Source organism: Excalfactoria chinensis, chromosome 3, assembly GCF_039878825.1.
Source record: "Excalfactoria chinensis isolate bCotChi1 chromosome 3, bCotChi1.hap2, whole genome shotgun sequence".
NCBI classification, from domain to species: domain Eukaryota; kingdom Metazoa; phylum Chordata; class Aves; order Galliformes; family Phasianidae; genus Excalfactoria; species Excalfactoria chinensis.
Window position 1 is genome coordinate 104,887,807 of NC_092827.1, and position 23,197 is coordinate 104,911,003.

At 45.9% G+C, this 23,197-nt stretch overlaps 1 protein-coding gene across 1 annotated transcript in view; it reads right to left on the reverse strand.

Moving 5' to 3' along the window:
• Positions 1-10,904: 10,904 nt before the first annotated feature.
• Positions 10,905-23,197, reverse strand: part of LOC140249951 (uncharacterized) — an 83,423-nt gene continuing 71,130 nt past the window's right edge. The window contains exons 5-6 of the mRNA XM_072332228.1: positions 13,505-13,581; positions 10,905-12,622 (exon numbers count right to left, since the gene is read on the reverse strand). The gene's annotated coding sequence lies outside the window, so the exon portion shown is untranslated. The remainder of the gene's footprint in view (positions 12,623-13,504; positions 13,582-23,197) is intronic.

Below are 23,197 nucleotides of genomic sequence, written 5' to 3' on the forward strand. Positions count from 1 at the left end.
AAGCTGTTTAATAGCTGGCTGCCAAACAACGTGTCACGGCAAACAAATACTTTTATGGCAGTCGTTTTACACAAGGACACCGAAATGGCTTTTGTTCAGACTTTCCAAAAACACTTTGGAGCAGAGGTCAGAACTGAAGCTGTCGTCTCCAGGCTGGAAGGAAGTGGCAGGAGCTTTAAGAACCAAAAGTTCAAGGAGTTTTAATTACAGTTGGTTCTAGATATTCTCCCTGTCATCCACGTGCCCGCAGCAGATGCCCACACTGGCCTGCTCTGCTACCAGCCATGAGCTCCGGGCTGGCTCACCACATCCCTCTGTGCTACCAGAGCCCCATCCTGGCCTTCCCCCCATCCTCCATCCACCCATGGAGCAGCCCAGTCCCGTGAGCCATCCAACCACACCTCCATGACCCAACAAGATTGCAGACATGCAAGTACACCCTCACCCCTAATTCCTCCTGTTCATTCTCTGTTGGCAAAGATGGTCAGTTTGGGCTGTGGGCCCCATTTCTTCCCAGCAGTCCTCAGCACCCAGAGAGGATCCCACCATCAGAAATGCCAAGTCCCTGTCGCCAACAGCAGTTCCACAAGCGCTCAGTGAGCAACTGCTCCATCCGTTCCTCCTCCCTGGCAGGACAGAGGGAAAGATCCTTGGGGCCCTCATGTCAAAAAGAGCCACGTAGCTGCATGTTTAGTGTTTCTCACCCTGAGAACATTTTTAGAGAGATGAAGGTTCGTGGATTCACAACCAGAAGATGTAAAAGAAAGCTGGAAAAATAATATTTTCAAATTAACTAAGAGAGGGAAAAGAAAGTTTCAGCTTTAAATCCTTCGATTAGTTGTCTATCTGCATGGATCTGGCTCTCGCTCTTTGTTTTAATTGCTCTTCTGGTCATCATTAGGGTAACACTGGACTTAGTCTCGTGTTTGTATTTTATTGGTGAGTTAATCAGAGGCCAGAGGCTTCTTCCTACTAGTGCTGGTGGAAGTAAGACAGGCAGTGTGCTGGGAAGCAAGAAGGTGAGCGCCCTGCAGAACGATCCTTTGCTCTGCCAGCCCTGTGAAGGCAGCAAACACTGGCACGGTACCTAAAGAGATGAAGATGGGTATCTTCTGCCCTGCTCCTGCAGGAGGCTGACAGATCTGTAGTTCTGCTTCAATCTAAGCACTGATAACACATGCTTTTTCCATCCTCTTTTAAATTAAAACATCAACAAAACCACCTTCAGTGTTTGGGGTCCTACGACACGAAGCACTCAGAGCCTATCTAACAGAAAGTATTAATTCCTAATCATGGAATTGTAGAATGGCTTGAGTCGTAAGGGACCTCAAGAATCATCAAGCTCCAGCTGATGGATATGTTCTTTGTCACTATGGCAGTTTAAAGAATTATAGCATCATTTCTGAAGTAGGTATGACTGATCAAACCCTCGGTATCTAGCTCAGCAGCAATTCCTTGCACTGATCTGGTGCAATATGCTGATCACATAGATGGAGAAGCCAGCATGAAGAGCTCTCTGAGTGTATTCAACAAACAGACCCACCCTCATTTCGTCCAGTGAAAGCATTACTGAAAAGCTGGCAGCAGGAAACAAAAATCTTGGACAAGAAAGAAGCTAAAAATTGTCCTGTGAAGCTGTCCCAGTGGTCACAGTGGCAGGTGGAGCTGCAGGCTGAAGCTGGAGCTCGATCTGCCAACTCCGTCCTTTCTCCACCTTATGTTCTGATTCTGTAAATGTATCAAGGGATGCACCAGCTTCCAGCAGCAAACAGCCACCAGCTCTGCGTTTACCATCACGTCATACTGTAAGACTGTGAGATTCTCTACTGGCGTGGGGCTGCTGAAATGCACACGTGTGCATCAGTGCGTGCACAGCCACACACGGCAGGAAGTAACTGGGTGTGCCACTCACGAGGCCGCTGAATGAACGGTGATCCCCACAGATCACCTTCCTCTGCAGCGTCTGTCCCCACGCATAATCTAATCTACCCACAGCTATTATTCAATTGATTGCAGAGGGGCAGGATTTCCAGAAGCTGCTGTAGGCTACCTGGAGGGCGCTGGAGAGATGCAGGCTGGTTGGTTGGTTGGTTTTTTGTTTGGCAGGTAGCAGGAATTCATTGGTAGAGACAATCACAGTGCACGGTTTACACAGCCCAGGTAACAACTCTGAACAAAACAGGAAAGACAGAGAGGGGGACAATCTGGGAAAGATTCTGAGAAGGAAGAAAAAAACAAACCCAAAACATTTTGCTTATGTGTAGCACGAACCATCGCTTCACAACTGCCAGCAAAGTATTGCCAACCTCAGCCAATTGCCAGCAATTAGGGATGACATACACTGCGATACTTGGAACAAAGGGAGCAGAAAGGAAAGAGAGACAAACTGCTGTACTTTTTGTCACAGCTGACGTACGGCCATTGCCGAGGGCGAGGGCTTCAGAAGATAAACTGCCAGACTGCAGGATAAACCATCATTCCAACAAGGAAACGTTAGAGGCCAAAGAAAAACGGGTTCTTCAAGGGATGGGTATTTTCTGCTTGTAGCATTAAATAAATAATGCACACAAAGCAAAACGGCTGCGTGGGGAATTGGTGCAAGTGCATCACTGTGTGAAATAAAAAAGGATCTAATCCAGCGTCTTGATTTCCTAGGCTGACATAACAAGCATTCACCCGGGGTTTAAACAAAGGACTTAGACCGTCCCATATCTGAAGATAGGGACAAGTGGTTTCAACCTTATGAAGTTTAAAGAGCCACAGGTGTCCAGAACTGATCGTGGAAAGCTGTCGCTTCCAATAGTTTCCACTGTCACCCTGCTCGAGTCCTTAGCTATCAGCTTTATTTCTGGTCTCTTACTAGGAGCAGGCTGCCATGTGCACAGAGAAACGAGACATAAACCAGCAGAAGAGGGAAAGAGTTAATACACTCCAATGAAGAAGAAAGGAAATCACATCGCCTACTCTCAAGTGGAACCCCCTTCCAGTTCCAGTAACACAAGCGGTAAGAACTTCCTTCCAGTGCCAAAAGGGCAATGATGTTAGAGAGTTTTGCAAGTTAGCTGTGCACCAGAGTAGCCCAGCTGATTTAACTCTGATAAACGTGTTTTATAACAAGAGCAAACGTCCTCTTTTCTTCGTTACGGTGGGAGGAGTCTTGTGAGCACTGAAACCAAAACATTCTGAAAAAGGCAGAGTCTGGTTGCAAACAAGCAGGGGAAGGTTTGCCAGCTGCCAGATTGCTTTTGGAAGTACAACAGACTCTAGAAGTAAACCATGTGCAAATTTACACAAACCGAGAAAGTCCCTGATGTCGGCAGGGAAGCAGAGCAGCGGTTTGGACCAAACTGAAAGGGAAAACTCCCAGAGGTTTTCTCCCAGCAGGATCTTGTTGTTTCCCTCCAAAGCAGTCACTTCTAACTCAAGAAATATGGCTGAATAAAGTTATTTACCCTGTAACTTTCTGAGCCACAGGCAAGAACGAGAGACGAGGTCAGCGGGTTTTGTCGCTTCTGCACAGAAAGAAGAAAGAAAAACTGCGTAGCAGACCCTGTCAGAGATACCATTTTCAGCTCCTCTTCTTCAAAGGCTGACAGAAATGTGCTGACCCCAGAAGGAATCCGAGACTCCGCTCATCTCTGTGCTATAACCTCCTTGTTTCTAGTTCTCCAAGGCCATAAATCACTCCTTAGCACTGTAACGCAGCCTTCAGTACAAACGCAGCCTGTCTCGGCTTCAGACGAGGACACAATGAAGGCAGAGGGAAGCCATCCGATGCTCCCCTTCATGCAGGACTGAGATGAAGATCTAGCTGCACATCGAGGTAAACAAGTGCATCCTCTTACCTGTGCATATGGGCACTGCAGCTGCTCATTTCACCAGGAATCTGAGAATAGCACTCGGGCCCAAACCATAATCTCTAGGTTACATCTCAGGAAGCCAATTAAAATGAGCACAAACTAGTTAAACCTAGTAGATAACTATAGTAACAACAGCACGTAGCACTGAAAGCACTTTCTACCTTCCACACACTGTAGGCATTAGCTAGTTAGTGGATAACACAAATTTAAGTCATACGTTGAGAATTCACATTTCAGGTGCTCTCCTCTGACCTCTGTGTCCACAAAACGCTTCTTTATTTGTACTGACGTGCAACAAAGCTTCCCATACAACTTACTGCGAAGCAGTGACGCCGTTCTAACCTACCCTCTGCACTGGGTGAGAAATGACAGCTGCACACGGGCCAAAAGCAGAAGCCTTCCATTAGCAGGAACTGAGGCTTTCAGGAGCAGCAAAACAAAGGCGCATTTTGGCAACTCCTTCTCCTCGGCTGCCAACTTCAATCTCGCAGTTCCAATCACTTCCTTCCAACATCTGTTGTTTTTGTGGCTAATGGATTGGTCTTTTTCAGAAGGGAAACCTTCCTTCTTGCTTTTTGGTTTGCTTTGGTTGTTTTTTCCAGGTGTTACCAAAGGCGTTCAGATATGAAAGCCAAAACAGAATGACCTCCAATGCTGTGAGCACCTCAGCACACTGGCTGCCGTACACAGCCTACAAAAAGGCAAGACTTCCCCCAGCTGCCCACTAAGTGTGTTTGTATTTTCCTTCACAAACGGTATTTGCAGCACAGGTAACTGCCAAGAACTGCACTTGAGCTTCTAAGTGCAGAGGGACAAAAGCATTTACCCAGCCTGATGCAATGACTTCTTTTAAATGCCTCCTCATGTCATAACTCTTTATCTCGCTGTAAAAGCTTCAGAGCAACTGGTATCCACTCTAACTTGCCTTTTCTTTTGTGCCAGTTACATGTTTCCAATCAATGAAATCAATAGCAGCTCCTGGTGCTCTCCTTTTAACATGAATAAAGAGGGATCCATCCCCTCCGGCACACAGGTGGCCAGGAGGACAGGGGGCCCATTCACAAAAGCCAGCAGAACTCGCCCAACCCCTGCAGAACAAAAGCCCTCGCTAACAGTTCATTTAGCAGCTTTTTTTCCCCCGCTTAAATTGCTCACATGCTCCCAAGTTTCTAAGTGGAAAGGCCACTATGGATTTTAATCTTGCTTATTATACCATTTGCTTCTAACTAACAGGGCTGCAAATATTCCTTCCTTTGCTAATTACTCTTTTTATCGTTATTCTTCGAAATGACCTATTTCTTTCATTTAGAGAGGAGCCAGCTTGTGAGACACACAGAGCAAAGTTTCAGGCTCATTACGTCTTACTTTCAGACATCAATTAAATCTGCGTGATGTTGAATACAAGACCCAATCAGAAAGCATTTCTGTGCACGCTATGGAAAGGAGGGCTGTGTTTATTCAGTGTCAGTACAGCTTTCTGGGCCCTGAACAGAAGTTCTCATTGGTAAAGCAGGACAGTGCAAAATCCTTAGCAGTGCCCATAAGAAACAGTTTCCGACAGCAGCAGTGAGGCAAAGAAGGTGAAATAAAAGAAGTGATCACTTCCAGTTCAGGGTGGAAGGACTAACAGTACGAATTAAACAGAAATTACCGAGAAGTGTTAAACACTGAGAAAGAACGCTGAGAGGAGAAACGTTTGGTTCCTCCAATGGGATTCAATGGCAGAATGTCCCAGGCAGTCACATGGCGGAAGGATTGCTCTGACTGGAGCCCAGCCAGGAGCTCACCTGGACCCACTCATGCATGCAGCAACCACTGCTGCTACTGCTGCCCTGTGCCCTATGGGGAAGGCAATGACAGAACAGCCTCCCAGTTTCCAGCGTACAGGAAAATGAACCTGAAGAGCACAGAAATGTGTCCGATCTCATGAAGTCTGGGAGAGATGCTGGACAATAAAGGAGCACTGGAGAGGAACAGCGTTCTCAGCCCACAAGATCATTTTCAGACAAAATCCAAGCACTGGCCCAGAGCACGAGGAAATTTCCATTGCTGTTCACACCGTCCATCATCTGGACAAATAAAGGCTCCCATAAGCCGTCATCCCCTCATTGCCTTTCAGTAGTGCCACTCTTGAAAAGCAGTAAAAACCTGAGGGCTGCAGGAGATGTAAAGCATTGCTCTCCATTCAACAGTTCTAAAGGGAAGAGGTATCATACAGAGAAACATTTTACAGCTTCGTTACTCTCCCATTTCACTTTTCCATCTATCCATTCTGTCCTCCTGCTCTCCCACCCACACATTATTATTATTGCTGGAATTATTGCTTGTGTAAGAGCATAAGGTTTTTCATAATAAATAACTTTTTTTGGTCCATTAGTTGGAGAATAATGTGGTTCACTCAACACGTTCCGTTGGAGAAAAACAAAACAAAACAAAAAGCCAAACCATAAAAAACCCAAACGTTGGGGTCTGCTGTAAAGAGATGCTCGTTCCCAGGACAAGACGTTGCACTGAGCTACTCAGTTTTCGTTTGGATTTATGGAGGTGTAGAACAGCTCTGTCTGGAAATGGTGACTTCTCTTGTGGAAAATGCTCACCGACACGCGGTGCCCACTGTGCCACTTTGCAGGAGCAGACACGGCTCCCTGTTGTGCCCTTCCCTAGCAGTGCCCTCTCTCAGCAGCCTCTGCCAGCAGAGGGAAGTGAGGGAGCTTCAGTCTGTATGCTGCAAAGATAGGGAGCTGTTTGCCCAAACCCCGCTGAGGAGGAAGGCGGCTTTCTGTGCGCTGGGACAGCGGAGCGGGAGAACGCAGGAGAGCTCAGAAATGAGAGTAGCAATTGCACAGCAGCCTCGCCTGTCCGTGAGAGGTACTGCATGAGACGTACGGGAGAGTGGAGCCGCCTCAGTCAGCTCGGTGAGCTTTGAGGTGCACTTTGTTAGTGAACCTGTGTTTAAAAACAAAACAAAACAACAACAACAACAACAACAACCCCTCATCCGTTCCTTGGCATGGTTAGAACGTAACTCCAAGTCACTTCAAACCGTGCAGAAGGGAGAGGCGGCGGTGCCGCAGACCGGCCAGCAGGTGGCGCCAGCGCACAGGCGGAGCGCGGCCGGAACGGGCCCCGTGCAGCGCCCGGCAGCGGGTCCGGGGACAGACGGCTCCTGAGCTGGTAAGATGAGCTCCGCAGAAGATAGGATCGTATGTTACAGCCATCGCATCCTCTCCATCGTGCACTACGGTGAGATTCTTCTCTCTCAGTCATCCCCTTTTCTAAAGGAAGGCAGTAGCAACAGAATGCCCCTGGAGTCATTCTGTTCTGCTGCAGACAGAAGCTTGATTTCTGCAGGACCAGACAGTTTGTTCTATAGATCCTCAGCATCTACACAGGGATCTCTGCCAACGACCACTGGCAGAAACACTGCCGGCTTGTTCAGGCTCGTTATCACCATCAGGTCTGCAAGGAGGAACGAAGCTGAAATAAAACTGCACGCATCAGTGTGCCTCGCCTTAATTAAACTGTAATTAAACACAGCTGACACAAAGGAGCCACATGTGTCCCCCAGTTAATGGCGCTTTATTTGCTGACTGAACTTTTCAGGCGGAGTTTTATGGGGTGAGTCTCCGTGCAATGGACGTCAGAAGCTGCCCCATGTGGGACCAGGTCTCCTCAGCTTCTGGATGTGCTCCAGAAAGCACTTGGGAAGTCAGGACTGCCAAGGCAAGAGTTGGAAAAGATGTGTATGTCTTTGCAGGTCTGTGATTCTTAGCTCTGCCACCCACCCTGAGCTGGCTGCCTTGTGTGCTCCATGCCCCTTTCTCCGGCCTGTCTGCAGACACACGGGGCTCTGGTCATTTTGAATGGCGGCCATAAAGCCAAGTGTTGGTATGTGTTTGAGAGAGGATGGATATGCATACACATATGTATATCGGCACAACAGAGACAGAACAGCAAAGGTGGGATGCAATGGATCCACCCCAGCAAGACTGCAGCTATTGCCCCTCTCATCTTCCGCTCCTTCTCTGAAGGCCTCACAGCACTCTGAGCAAGCTTTCTCCTGCAAAGTGGGCTCCGATGGGTTCTGCACTGAAGCAAGGAAGTTCAGAGCACGAGCAGCCTGCAGGATCAGCCCTCTGGGACAAGCGCTCTGTACTCGGCATCAGACACAGGGAGCCGACACTGAAAAGCTGGCCCAGTGCTTGCTGGGCACAGGGCTTCCATGACATGATTTTAAATTGCTGTGTTACTTTTACGCTTGACAGTAAAGCATCTGAGTGATTACATAGGTGGGTTTTTTTTCTCCACAAAGAGGGGAAAAAATCTATCAGTCTTGAGCTGCATTTTTAACGTTGCCAGACCTCAAGTAACAAATGTTTGCTGTGGGTGTTTCGGGAGCGCTCTGTCCGCTCGGTGTGGATGTATGACCTGTGCTTTCCTCTGACAGCTAATTAATGCATTCTGGGAGAGAATCTGCTTTCTAAAGGTGAGAAAAATGACTCACGCAAAGAAACAGCAGCAAACATGGCTCTGAAGGAAATGCACATTTTGCTTGGAGTATGAGAGAGAAAACATTTCAGCAAGCAAAGTGCAGTTGGCTCAGGTTGTTTCTGAGTAGAAACAAATATCTGTAATATTTTTCCTTTGTTCTATTACTTGTGATACAGAGGCTTCAGACTTAAAGTTATTCTCTCCGTGCCCGCTTTTATCAATATGATATCTTTCCAATGATCTTGTTCATTCTGGCTGCATAACGCTGTGCCATTTGCAGCCCACTACAGCATGTTTTCCAATGGTTGGCAATAGAGTGCAATATAAAGCTGTTTATAAGGCAGCTTCTTGTGTGTATAGCTTAGCAGAAGTAAGAGATATTGAAAAGAAATGCTCCTGGAGCCATCATCTTCTTTTTTATTTGCTCATAAAACTCTTTTGGAACTGGAATATTAAAGCGTAAAATTTAAGGTGAATTAAAGTGCTGAAATGTTTACCAAGAGTCAAATTTTAGGACCAAGGAACTTCAAAAGTATTAAGAAAACAACAAAAAAATGGGATTTGAGGACAGAACAGGAGAACCCAAACCGTATGGCTTAGCTACAAAACACTGCATTCACTGAAAGAGGGAAAGCAGAAAACAGCCCACTTCTAAGGGCACTTCACATTGACAAGCCCCACCAAACACAAGAGGCTGAGAGCCATGTTCCAGCCCTTCTGAACATCAGGTAAAAAAACATGAAGCCAATGCACACAGACTTTTCCTTACAAGAAGCAAATCTCTGGCAGTTAGCAGTCGTGGAACTCTGCTAAATTTCAGTACGGAGCCTGAAAGCCATCTGCAAGTGATCTGGATTTAGCAATGCTCCCAGGAAGCCGGTGTGCTGGTGTGCCTATTTTATGGAGAACTTGCTTCAAACAGGTACTTGCAACAGGCTTTGCCATCATGTCTCGCCATCCCTCCTTTCTGGGAGGGGACACGATGCCCACGAGGTGCCCTGTGGTGGTGGTGGGCAGTTCTGTCTCTTTCCACATCTTCCACTGTTTTTGCATTGCTGAAAAAAACCCAGCAGCACAAAGTGGAAAAAGTGCATGTTTTCATAGAGAGCACAGAGGCAGTTCCTGTCAGTCTATGGAGCACGCTGTGCATGATGGCCCAACTATTTTTCTTCCCTGCAAAAAAGATTCCCTTGAGCAATCTCAGTTCCAAACCAGTTGGCAACCAGCGGCTGCTGAACGCTCCAGATCATGCTGCATCACAATGCAGTTACAACTGTTTAAAACCCAATTAATTCTCTTTCATACTTTCCCATCGCGCTGTAAAGTTCCAGTTGGCAGGGCTTTTTACTTTGATTCTGAATTGCTGCTTGGAAGATTAACTGAAAATGGATTTGGCTTGAATAGCCGCACCGAAGATATTTTGTTTTATTTTGTTGCCATCTCAAATAACAATACTTAGCACTCTTCGTCTTCAAAGCGTTATACAAACATTGAGTCACATCCCCTCACAACACTGTTGTGACATCACCTCCTGTAAATAAAGTCATTCTCCTCCCCAGAGGTGGAGGCTGAGCAAGAGCCCTGCAACTTGCGCAGGGTGGCAGGAAGAGCCCTTGGCAGAGGTGGATGCAGAAGCCGGGGGTTTGCAGTCCCCGAGTTATTTGTCTCCACGTCTTCCCTCACCTCACGGAGAGGTGAGAAGGTGTGCCGCAGCCATGCTGACCTCTGGAGCAGGGCACGTCCAGCAGGGCCCTGCCGAGGCTGCACACCCCTCTCCCCAAAAGCTGCTCTGCTCTCTGCCGGGCACCCCACTGCACTCCAGCTACTTGCTCCTCTGAAAGCTTCCTGACTTCTAGGCTGAACAAAGCTTCCCTTGCCCTGACAAGGCTGTGATCTGGCAACCTGTGGCAAACACCCTCTCCTCCTTGCTCGGTGATACAGGTTCACTGCGAGGTCTGTGCTACAACGTCTCTGCCCTGCTCAGCAAATGAGACGCGCGCAGGGTTTGAACAGGGTATGGTTTGTACAAGGCTAACACACTGGGCCCTCCCTAACGTGGGACCTGTGTGCCTGAATTAGGAGCCTCGGGTCACTCTGTACTCAATAGAGAAAGGTGGGTCCTTTCAGGGGTAATTCCAAGCTGTTAATTTAGGCTCCAGTGACTACAGAGAGAGCCTGTGCTTCTAAATCAGACATTAAATCAGCAGTCTGTGTGAAGCAGATCTTGTGCAAATACAGCCCTACAGATACATACTCCCCACAGTCCCGTGAACTAACGTCAAACATGTAGAGTGTGCAGTTCTCACAGCTTCTTTTCCTGAAGAAAACTGACAGAGCTGATAGATACATTTCATGTTCCTTTGGACTTCTTGTTTTCTCCCTTATTTTCCTAAACATATGAAGAGATATTTCAGACTAAAATAATTGGATTGCTCTCTATAAAGCTGTAATGTTACCCACAGAACTCTCTTGCTGAACGTTCCAAGGCACAAGCAAGGGAACTGCATCTCCTAAGAAGCATGACAGGTATGTGGAAACCAAATGTAGCGGGTTTTGTTGCATTTATGCCTCTCCCTGCGATCTTGTACCCTTGTTTCAAGACCTGAAGGCACTGTGAAGAAATCACATCAGCAAGAGGCTGAATGAGCCAGAAATGAAGACACTGGCCAAGGGTCATACCCAGGCCCATTATTTCTGCTGTGTGGCTTAAAACACGTTATTGCACCTCCATTCCTTTCAGGAGGTAACCTTGGTCTCAGGAGATGCTCAGGTGCTTCCTATAACAAATCCTAGAGCCGTTTTTTGAGATACGTGAAAACTGTCAGTAGAATTCTCAGCAGTGCTGCCCAAACAGCAGAGCCGAGGCCTGTTGGGGGGCAGCATAAGCAGTCTTGCATGGTACCGCTGTGCTCTTCCTTCTGCTGACAAAACTTCAAGCCATTAAGCAGAAGAGGCGACAGCTCTGTCAGAGTCTTAAAGATGCTTCTGGATCATTTTAAAGCAGGGAAATATTTGCAAGAACTCTAGCTCACAGAAAATGGTTCGGGGATATTGCAGAGGGGAAAAAATAAATAAATAAAAGAAAGGAGAGGGGAAAAAAAGCTACAAAAGGCCATTTTAATATATATCTTATCGTGTGGTTTTGTGATTAAACTGTACAGTTGTGCCAGTCCAATTTAGCCCTCCACCTCTGCAGAGACAACAATATGTGGTGTGCGGATCCTCACTGTTCACAAAATAACTTTGGCCCTCCAAAATAAGCTCGTTTCTTCCTGCCTCAACTACAGGAAATTCCAGCAGGGAGAAAGGTCCTGAAACTATGAAAGCTGGAGCCAATGAATCTGACCACAGAAGGACTAATGGAACTCTCCAAAACCTCACCTACAGGTTCCATCACCCTTGCTGCTCTTCTCAGTGTAGGTAATGTATTTCTGATATCTCTAATTAAAAGGAGAAACAAAAAATGCCAAGAGGCAGCTTTTCAAGAAGCAAGTCTTACTTCCAAAGGCTGACGTCATTAGGAGCACAGATTCAGCCTATGTCTTCAGCAGCACTTTCTTGCACTCTAATTCTTGCACTGAGAGCCGCTTACGTCCTTTCTATCAGTGAGGCAGAAGGAACTAATAAAGAAGCAAGAGCGCATAACAAAACACAAGCATAGAAAGAGGATGTCTTTAAAAGAATGTTGGTGAAACTTTCTCTCCCAGTTGGTGGTTTTTGCTTTATTCTGGATCTCCTTCACTTCTTCCAAGTCTGTACTAATAAATTCACATCCAGGTGTTGAAGTAAACCCACCATCCAGACTGTATCAAGCACATGAGGATTCCATAGCCTTGCATTTGTCATCCATCTCCAGACCTTCTAGTTGCAGGGTGGTAAAGTACTGCAGGATAAACTGTGTGATGAAAGAAGCAGAAACAAAATCCTGTACTGTTCCTTTTGGAGCCCAGTGCGCAGTGAATCAAAGGGGTGCAGAAGGACAAATTCAAAGCTGATATTTCTCACTTGATGATCTCTGGAGATCTCTTCCAACCCCTACAGTTCTGTGATTCTGTGACTGTGTAACCGTGTTAACACAGTGGCAACACTGAAGGCTGGATCAGGTTCAGATTCTCACCATCAATTCTGCATACCACATTACAGATCTTCTATTCACCACTACTGAAGTTTCAGATAGTACCTCTTAAGGGTACAGAATTATAGCCCTGTGTTTCGCATAGCCTTCACTTCACAGAAGCTTCAATGTTTTTCAGGTATAATGAAGTGATGAGCTGTGGAATAAAAAGGAAGAAAATGGGCAGGGTAAGTACCTAGACACCAAGAGACTATATGTATTTATTACTTCAAAGTGAAACGCAGCGCAGACAGGAAGGGGAAAAGGCGCTCAGTAAAAGCACTTTCAGCAGAGCAATTTAAAATTATTCACATATTCCTTGGAAAGAATCCATAGCACTTTCATCTGGTAACAGTAGTACTGTGTTAGGAAACAGCACTTAGAAATGTTGGATTAAATAGCTATCTTGTAAAAATCAGGTGGAGGCCATTAGTCCCATTCATCTGTAACCAGCCTTAAAACCCACCTAAGAGAGCAGAGACATGCAGCGAAGGGCACATGTTAGGAGGAAGGAAAAGCACTAGTGATACGAAACAAAAGCATGGCTGTTGTGATTTTTCTTCTCCAAGGGTAAACTTGGTTGGCCTGATGGTAACATCTGGTCAACAGCTCCATCTCACCAGTGGCTTCACTGCCATGCAGTGCTTGCTTGCAGTGTTAATACAAAGAAATGGTCAGGACTGGAAGAGCCCTTTCTGAGATCCACACTTCTCCTTTCAAGTTCATTGTTTTCATCGTGTTCCTTCACACACCGAGAGTCTCTTAAGGCAAAGTAAAGACAGTAATTTACACAGAGGTGCTGTATGCATTTTACGCACAGGCAACTTGCAGCACCAACGTCAACATCCTCACCTGAGGTAAAGCATAGGGCCGTGGAAATGGGGAGCACAAATGCATGGGGCCAGATCTTCTGCTAAGCAACACTTCATTGAAGTAAGTGGAATTATACAGTTTTAAACAGCTGCCTTCTCCTCCCAGTGCTAAGGAGTGATAGTGCTGGGGAAGGAAAAAAAACAAGGCAACGTAAGCACGAATGTACCTGGGTGCAGTTTTCACTAGGAACGTTTCAGGAGTTTCACTGTTGGGTGCCAGCTCACTCTCAGACGTTTCACAGGTCTAAAGAAGATATGTAAAAGGAAAGGAGAAGGACATGTGGTTAATGCTTGGTTTTAAATCAGCTTGTCTGGCCCAGAGAGCACAGATTGCAAACAAAGCAGTATGAGTCGAGCAGGAGCACAAATAGACCCCAGCCAGAGCAGGCAGAGAGGAAGCTCTGTGGGCTGGAACAGCATGGATTCCCTCTTTACTAATAGCTCCTGAATAGTACTTTCATGAAAATTCCACTGCTAAAATAATAAACAAGCAAGTAAAATAACGGCCATAAATATCCAAATAAAGAAGAAAAATATACCTGTGTGCACATGTGTAAGTGTGTGTATGTGTAAAAATACACATAGAGAAGGAAACGTTCTCAGTTAATCCCAAAACACCACACAAAGGGAATCAGGTGTTCTTGCAGAGCCTATGGACAGAAAAAGCCCAGCAACTGTGGTCATTAAAGATACAGAGAAGATTTCTTTGAAAAGCAAGAGGGGAAAACCCAGGAGTCATCACAGCCCCTTTCATTAGATGGGCCACCTTAATTAATTAATTTGTTCAATTTGCTGCCCTCCTACGCATGGGTGTGAATGCAGACTCAAGAGCAGGAGGCTAGAGGTGATGGGAATGAAGCTCATTAGGAAGCAATAAAGAAGGAAGAGACACCAGAAAATGAATGCTAGTTCATTGGGGGAATTCTTAAAAATGCCATTTGTCTTCGTGACACAGAGGGAGAAGAGCTCGGCGAGCCTGTGCATATGGTTAGCTTGCAGGGACCTTCGGCTCCTGCTGGCCTTTGACCTCAGCGTTTCAATCAAGGCTGCACGAGGCTATGAACAGGGCCACCTCTTAGCATCCAGTAACTACAGCTCTTAAAGCTCTCAAGCCAAATCCAGAGTAAATAAATACATATTTCTTAAAGGCACCAAATATGGGATTTCTGCAGACTGTAGGTGACTAACACCAATGCTGAAAGTCTGCCACAGTACTGATACAAACCTGAAAACCCAAGGTCATTTGCACCCTAGCCTTTGGCACGCCTTGCCTCCTCTATGCTGACATTTCACACCCTCTGCTCCCCTTTGACCCGCAGTCCTTTTTCTGCCCATCTGAGCTCAGCCCACTGCTTATTTATTTCCAAATGAACAGGCACAAACCAACCTGAGCTCCTCGCAGAACAACAGGACTGACAACCCTTTTGACCACAGCTCGAGGTATGGACGGCCTGCTGGTTACGGATCTGTGGAACACATCAGAGATCGTGCAACCAGCATTTATCCTTCTTACCATCTTTCACACCAACATCTGCCAGGAGCTGGAGCTGAGCCGCTGGGTAGAAAAAAGAATTGAAATGCAGGAGCAAAACCCTAAGAGCAGGGAGCTGCAGCACTCCCCAGGGATCTAAGGGTTTGGTCCTTCCTTCTCAGGGTCATTTCTGTGTTCCTGGGGATGAGCGAGAACCTCGCCTGCCAACAGAAATCTCTGCCCTCTTCCTAGTCCAGTGCAGAGCTCTCACTGCAGGCACAGGTTACACACTTGAGTAAAGAATCAAATCTTACTTTCTTAATCACTTAATTGCTGCCTGGAACAAATGGAAAAAAAAACCAAACCACCTAAAAGTGGGCACTGAAGGAAGTTTATTTGTCAAAAGCTCTGAAAAGGAGAGAACTCTCCCACATTTCTATACAAATTTCAGTGTTACTGCTCTGGAACCAGGACACTTCCTCCAGCCAAAATCAGAGAATCATAGAATCCTAGAATGGCCTGGGTTGAAAAGGACCACAATGTTCATTAATTTCAACCCCCCTGGTGCCAACCACCAGACCAGGCAGCCTAGAGCCACATCCAGCCTGTCCTTGAATGCCTCCAGGGATGGGGCATCTTCAGCATGCCAAGAGATGGTGCATGTGCATGAGGCTGGAGGAAGGTTGGCACCCCCTGTTTGAGGGAAGGCTGTGGCTGGGGAGCATAGAGGGATGCAGAGCTGTATCCTGGGATCAGCCTGAAGGATGCACCCAGGACACACAACTGACTGCTGTTGTACCCACATTGAGTCCAGAGAGTCCAGGAGCCATGCTGATGTGAGGAGTCATCCCCTTTAACTGCAGTTATTAAATTATGCAGTCAGTGTAACCTGCTTTCCCAGGTGGTTTACCATCACTTTGTCCCTGACTGCTCCAAACTTTCCTGAAGGTGTTTTTCCCTCTGAGGCTCTCTAAGCAGAGCAGCAGCGGTCATCATTTTCTGTGCATTTCCTTTGCACTTCACCTGGCCAGGGGCTGCCAATGGGCATCAGTCACCTATTTTTTCCTCCACTGGGGTACAGAGACAGCAGTTTTTCCGGGGGATCTCTACAAGCTGAGACAGACATATCCCATAAATAAGTCAGACTCAATTATTTTATATCAAAACAGTATCTTAGTGTTTAATGAGTGCAACTGCCAATACAAAGAGTCACGCGTTATGAATCACTATTTTCTCCTTCCCAGCACTTTCTAATTTCCTGCTAAGGAGACAAGCTGAATGGGGTCATTAATCTGAATTAGAAATACTGTGACCTGCTCAGCACTTTATCCGCTAACATTTTCTGACATAGCAATATAGGATGGGATTTTGTGTATCAGACAACAGTGGGATGTGAGAAATGTAGGCTCTCATTTTAAGTAACCTCAGGAAGAAGGGTATTTTTACTAGCAAACTCTGAAGTTTAAATGCAGCATAGGATTCTTTGCCTTGGAGCTTCACAGAAGATACGTTGAGCAGACAGCAGATAACATTCTCCTTAAACAAGCTAGCCTCGGGACTTTCCTCCTCAACCTTCCAATTAAATACTGGAGTACTTTTGAAATTACATGGAGGAATGAGATCACAAAACAACTATAAAGAGAAATGTAAAAATATGAAAAGAGTGTAACAGCAATGCTCAGAAAATAAAGGAAGAGCATTGCCTCCAATGTCATTTCCCATTTACAATGCAGTTTTCCTCACCTGAGACCCCAAAAGCCCTGACAGCAGATAGGTCACGCTGCATCTATGCTCCCCAGACAGAGCTGAGCTCTCAGCTCTACAAGAGTGCTCAGTGTCACAAACATACAGAGCCCGAGGGGTCCGGTATCTGAAAACACTTATGCATTCAATTCGGGCTTTCTTTTTTTAATCCTACTTTTATTAGACTAAAATGGAAAGTGCAAGCTCTAGTGATGGAGCACAGCCCTACTGTGCAAGGCACAGAATGAATACGGCCCAACAAAAACAATACACCAGAACTGAGACCGAAGCTCTGCCCAGACCTGTTGCCAGCTGTTCTACAAAGGAATGCACTTCCCTCCAAATAACTTTCCGCAGATGGATAATCCCAGCAAAGTCAGTGGGAGTTTTCCACAGGCCCTAAGCTGCTCCTGGAAGCGAGAATTTCCAGCCTGCAGCCCAAGGCCCTGCATTTCCAGAGCTGCTGGCAGCCGCCAGCTGGGGCTCTGCACCGTGAGCAGCAGTGCAAAGAGAGGGAAGCTCTGGCTGAGGATGCTGCAGCAAAGGCAGCACGTGCATCTAGCATGACAGCGAGCAGCCAATTCTCACTACAAATTGTTTGGTAATTATTCTCCATTCCCTGTATACATTCGAGAAGCCAATAAGGTCAGAAGCCAGTAGTAAAACTTTTTTTCTCTTCTTCAGTAAAGTCATAATTTTCCCCTGCCTACGGCAGTTTTACTATGCCAAGTTCCCTTCAGCATTTAGTTTTACTCAGTTCTAAGTCATCTTCCCTCCGACCCAAACCTCTGCCTCCCAGAGCGTCAAATTTATCATCAGGTTTTGATACCATGCTAGGAAGTTGTATTTTATAGAACAAACAGCTTTCAGTTTTGCAAATCTCACTGCTAAGCGTGTATTAAGGCAAATTGGAGCCAGGTAAATGAACTCAGGCTGAAGAGACCAGATTGCTGTGCTCCCCTTACTGGCTGTGTGCCCGCCCTCAGGCAGGTGACAAGCACCTGTACTTCAGCATCTTCTCAGCCTGTGCCACAGCGGAGGAGGAGGAGAAATGTTAATGTTGTGCTCCTGAAGCTTATAGATATTAAGGAATAGATTTTAGAATCGCAGGCTGAGATCACTCCAGTTTTTTGCAGAACAGATTCCTCTGTGAATGAGCAGCATGCGGTGCCCGCCTCCCTCACCTTTGCAGACCACGTGGCAGGACAACATAACACAAAACGCTGGTTCTTGAAGCAAGATGAGCACTGACAGGTGGGCTGATTTCTTCCCTTACCGGACATGAAGATGTTTATACCACAGGAGAGTTTTCGATGCACACAGATGGCAAACTGCAATATACAGCCACAGGACAACTGATCTCCTGTTTCTGCTCATGTCTGCTGGTGGCAGCAGAGATGGAGCCAGAGAAGATGAAGGCATTTGTATGACTGCCCACCACATGCTTGCTTCCTAAGTTTACCCTCCCCACAGATCTCTTTCTTGTTACTGGGACATTCCCATAGATGATGCAACTATTTACTTTAATTAAAAGCCATTCAGTGTTGGAAAACATTAAAGAGGGCACAGGGACAGAAACTGCGGCTTGATTAATTATAATTAAACATTCAACGTCAAAAAAGAGCAAGGTAGCCTCTAAAAGCCTGCTTCTACTTAGAAGTAACCTATCTGCCGCATAATCGGATCTGACTTCCTTTTATTCAGCAGAAAGAACTGCAAATGGCAGTGCTTATGACCTGTGGCTTGACAACTGTTTTAATATCAGGAAACGACTGGCTATGGCTGTGCCAGCACCGCACCGTGCTCTTGTATTTTTTTTCCTATTTTCAGTCACTTGGTATTAAAAAAATAAATAAATGACGTTTTGGCGAACAGTAAAGAGTGCAGGAACCGCTGGTCAGCAGTCCTGCTAGTTCAGCTGCCTGGCTCTGCCAGCTGCTTTCAGGAAAGACACCTCCTCTGCTTGAGCTTTACAGGTAACTGCTGTCTCAAAGCCTTGCTCGCGGCCATGCACCCCGGGCCAGGCACACCAGTAGCTCTCCCTGGGCTTTGAGGGCAGTCCGAGCAGTCATCCCATCCACCGTCTTTACTGCACCCTGCCGACCTCTGAGAAATGTCACTGTTCCTCACAGAAAACCTCGCCATTTCCCACTGACACGTCTCCGCTGCTGGGCGGCACAGCCCTGTCCTCACAGCAGGTCGCAAGGCACTGAGGACAACAGACTCCATCCCCAAATGAATTCCTTGCCCAGTTTGAATGGTGACACCCATCAGTACATCCGAAACTCTCTGACATTTCCAAATCCCAATAAAGTAAAGCTGTAACACATTCTAACACTTTTCTTTTTTTTTTTTTTCTTACGCTGCCATCCTGTTTTTCCAAAGGAAATACAGCAGTTCTTTTCATGGGCTTTTTGGGAGGCTGACACACTGCCATGCAGTAATTCCTAGAAAAAGGAAAGTAGAACAACTGAACATTTGAACTCCCACAAATAACCTCCACAATGATTTTCCACATGACCCAGAAGAATTATTTTTAGAACCAGAAAAGTAGTTTTATTCTCTGTTTCCACTTAATTCCTGTGATGTTGGATAGGACATTCGCTAAGGAGGAGTGTTATTATTTCTCCGTGATGCGTATTTGTTTGGAAAAGCTATAATTCTTAGAAATACCAGCCATGATGAAGACATGCTGTTCTGAGCCCTGAGTAACCTATGGGATGAGACAGCTTCTGCCTCCTGAGAATTTGCAACCAAAACAGACCAAGTAGAGAAAAATGAGATGATGGAAGCACGCTTTGCTGACAGGGGTTCCTCAGCTTCCAGTTTTGCCCCCATTTGGTGTGAGCAGGACAGGCCACCAACCCTGCTGGGCCTCAGGCTCCACTCCCCGTCCAATGACGTGCCCGTCAAACCAGCAGTGTCTGTAATGCCGCAGGGAGATACTGCAGGTAGCGCCTTGCACAAGGCGGCCATACTTCCCACACTTATTTGCTAATCTCTTACTTCTTACAGCTGGAAGACAAGCAGCCAGATGCTGAGTGAGCAGCTGTTCTGTACGACACGGCACAGAACTTTTGTTTGCATGCTGCAGCAAATGAAGCCATACATTTCATTTGCTGTAAAAACCTTCTACTATCTACCATGTGCCAGAACAACACAAATTCTGGTGCAAGCAACTAAAGTGAATAGCAGCAAATGGTCATGGAGGAGCTAAGGAGATGTGGACAGTGTGACCTATCAAGTCTCAAGAAAATGCTGCTGCTCTCCACAAATGGGTGATTTTCTTACCAGTTAGATTTTTGGTGGGATAGAATAGGGTCTGTGCGTAGAAAAGCTCTGTCTGTGTATTACAGAAGTGTAATGCATATAATGGTGAGATCAAATACAAATGCTCTGTCAAGTAAAAGCCCCTCCAAATACCTCGGAAACTATTTTAATAGCTATTTTAGCAGCTAACAGTAAATGGAATCCAAATCTAAAAGCACTCCTCTATTTCTGATACTATTTCTAGAACTGGTAACAAGCACTTTGTGGTCTCATCCAAAGGAGTGCAGAATGCCTCAGAAACCCATTAAATGTGGCATGTCATCTCTCCTCATGACACCTGTCACACGATGCTGCCTGTTTTAAGTCATTTTCCCCCAGAGGGTGGTGACGCACTGAACAGGTTGCCCAGGGAGGTCGTGGATGCCCCAGCCCTGCAGGCATTCAAGGCCAGGCTGGATGTGGCTCTGGGCAGCCTGGCCTGGTGGTTGGTGACCCTGCACGCAGCAGGGGGTTGGAGCAATACGATCATTGTGGTCCTTTTCAACCCAGGCCATTCTATGATTCTATGGTTTGCATTTATGTCCACATTACAGGAGGTTAACTCCCTGTTCTGCTCATTCTGTGGGTAGAAGCAGCTACATGATAGACTGTAGGAGTGTTGGGATCATTGTGGAACCCCATCTCCTCAACAGTGTCCAGGGCGGCTCAGTGTGCAACCTACACAGACATTCAGCTACTGTGAAAACAGGTGGGAATATCCTCAGAACAAATCTGACAGACAAAACAAAAACATCCCACCAGCCCTTCTCCATTTGCCCCCTTCCACGAGCCCTGCTCTGCCCCACCCTGGAGAAAATCAGCTTACTTTTCACACAGTGTGTTGTGCTGCAGCTGGTGGGTTACCGCAGCAGGGAGCAGGCTGTGCTGAAAGCCAGCACTCGGCAGGCACCAAGCAGAGCTGCAGCTGCACCCCTGTGGTGTCCCCAGGTGCTGCCCAGCTCATGGGAGATGCACGTTGGATTTTTCCAACACCTTCCAGTACACATGGTTAGAATGAAAGCACGCAGCTCAGGGAGCAATACAGAGCCTAGGGGCAGCAGGACAGCAGCAGCAAGCATGAATGCATCCATTTGTTGCTCCTCAAAAACAACCCAACCTGCATTTCTTTTAAGAACAGAAGTCACTGTCACAAAAAGCTCCAATTCTGAAGAGCCCAGGAGAAATTCACCAGCAGCTCGAGCAGTCCCATCCACAGCTCCATGTCTTTATGCAGCATCGACATTCTGGGTCTGGTTTGCTGCGAAGGCTCTTGTCTTTATCTGATTTCTTTCCCTCCCTCCTGTACTGGGAAGCATGTTCTCATTTAGGCAAATAGCATTCTAGTTCTTTAATTACAATGCAGCATAATCAGAAACAATTGAACAGGCATCACTGAGGCACAAGATAGGACAGCTTGTAACAAGCCACGGTATTAAGGCTGTCGACGATTTCCATTTATTTCCTTATTAAGGAACATAAATGAGGCCCTAAATTATTTGGAGATGCTTAAAGAATGTAGGTATGAGCACTTGGTGAGTTAATCACATCCAGACAGAGGACTATTGGTAATTTCTTTAATTACAGTACAACTAATCAAACACGGGAAACTCAAAAGAATTGGCTGGTTCCTATGGATTAGGCTGCAGGGGTCCCATCTCATTTCGGAGACTTAACTCACAATTCCAAGTAACGTATTTTCAGCTCCAACTGCAGAACACAAACTAAGCCGCACAGCAGATGGTGAGGTTACTATACCATTTTCTGTGGTTTTATTTAATACGGCTGCAGCTGAGGTTTGGTGAAAAGAGAACATCAATGATAAGGTTATCGAGTGGGGCCTCTTTCTGTGCCGTTAGTACCATCAGTTCAGCCCTGCTACAAAAAATAAACTCACAAACTCGTAGAAGCCAACTAGTTTCAGTCCTTCTCCAAAAGAGCAGACATAGCGATCAAACAAGTGTGGCTGCATAACCTGCTTCTTTTACCTGCTTAAAGGCTTTTCTGTTCAAGACTGAAACTTCCTTTCTTTACATCTTTACTCAGTTATGCCTATTTAGGTTTTGTCAAGTATAAAATTAATTACTGTCATTAGCTTATGGTTTTCATGAATTGTAATCTAATTTGTTTTCTAATTATTTTAGTATGATCTTCTAATATTTCTAAGAGTCTTCCTATAAAATAATTATAAGCTTATGCTTGGCTAATTCCGACATATAAAAAGGATGAGAGCAGTTAATCAGGAGTGGAAATCAACTCCTGCTAGAGAAGACCTGAAGAATCTTAAACGCATTTTCACAGTGACACGTGGAATAATAATTACTTTAACATGGCACTGTAATGGAGGAGGTAACAGAGTATATTACAGTGCATGAAAATAATACCTTGTCTTTAATCCAACATATGGTTTTCATGAAAGATGAACTTAAATTACAGAGCAACCATGAAACAAAAGTAAAGAAGTCGAGCAAGTGAACACAGGGACAGACAATTTACTGCCTTAATATCAATACAGAAGGAAAAATATCTTCCTGGCAAAGCCGATTCACACAAGGATGAAAAATCAAACTTCAGGGAAATTCCCTTCATTAAACAGAGCAGTTGGAAAGAATGTAAGTGTGGTCCTTTGCTCTCCTGTCTTGAGATGGAGACAAACACTTCCAGATATACCTAAGTTTTCTTGGTTAGATTGTCATTTGTATTTCTTCATTTTGATTCTCCAAAGAACTCAGTAACTTCCTGCTAGATCTCAGTTATCGTCCAACTAATTCTCATCTTGAATTTTCTAGGAGCCTGCTGACCTCAGGTGCACACAGTTAATTCTTCTTAGCTAATTTATCTTATCCTTCTTTTCAACTAATTCAATTACTTCTTGATTAGTGATACAAGACAAGGAAGAAATTAAAACTAGCATAACATTAATGAACAGAAGCAGGAAATTCACTTAAAGGCTTTCCTGGGAGATGCCTTCAGAAGACTCTGATGACACAAGGAATGAAGTGGGGGAGGGGGGGGGAGGTAGGGGATGTCAGTGTTGTTCCCCCAAGTGGTCCTGACAAAGTGGGACTGGCTGTGTTCTGAAACGCTCACCTGAGCAGATCTGAGTGTTGCAGTGATGCAACAGAGGAAAGGATGCCATCCAGAGGGACCTGGAAATAGTGAGCCCACGTGAACCTATGAGGGTCAACAAGGCCAAGTGCAAGCTGCGGCACTTGGGTCAGAGCAATCCCAGATATGTGTACAGACTGAGAGAAGGTCTCCTTGAGAGCAGCCCTGTGGACATGGACTTGGTCCTTGTGCACCAAAAGCTTGACATGAGCCAGCAGTGTGTGTTTGCAGC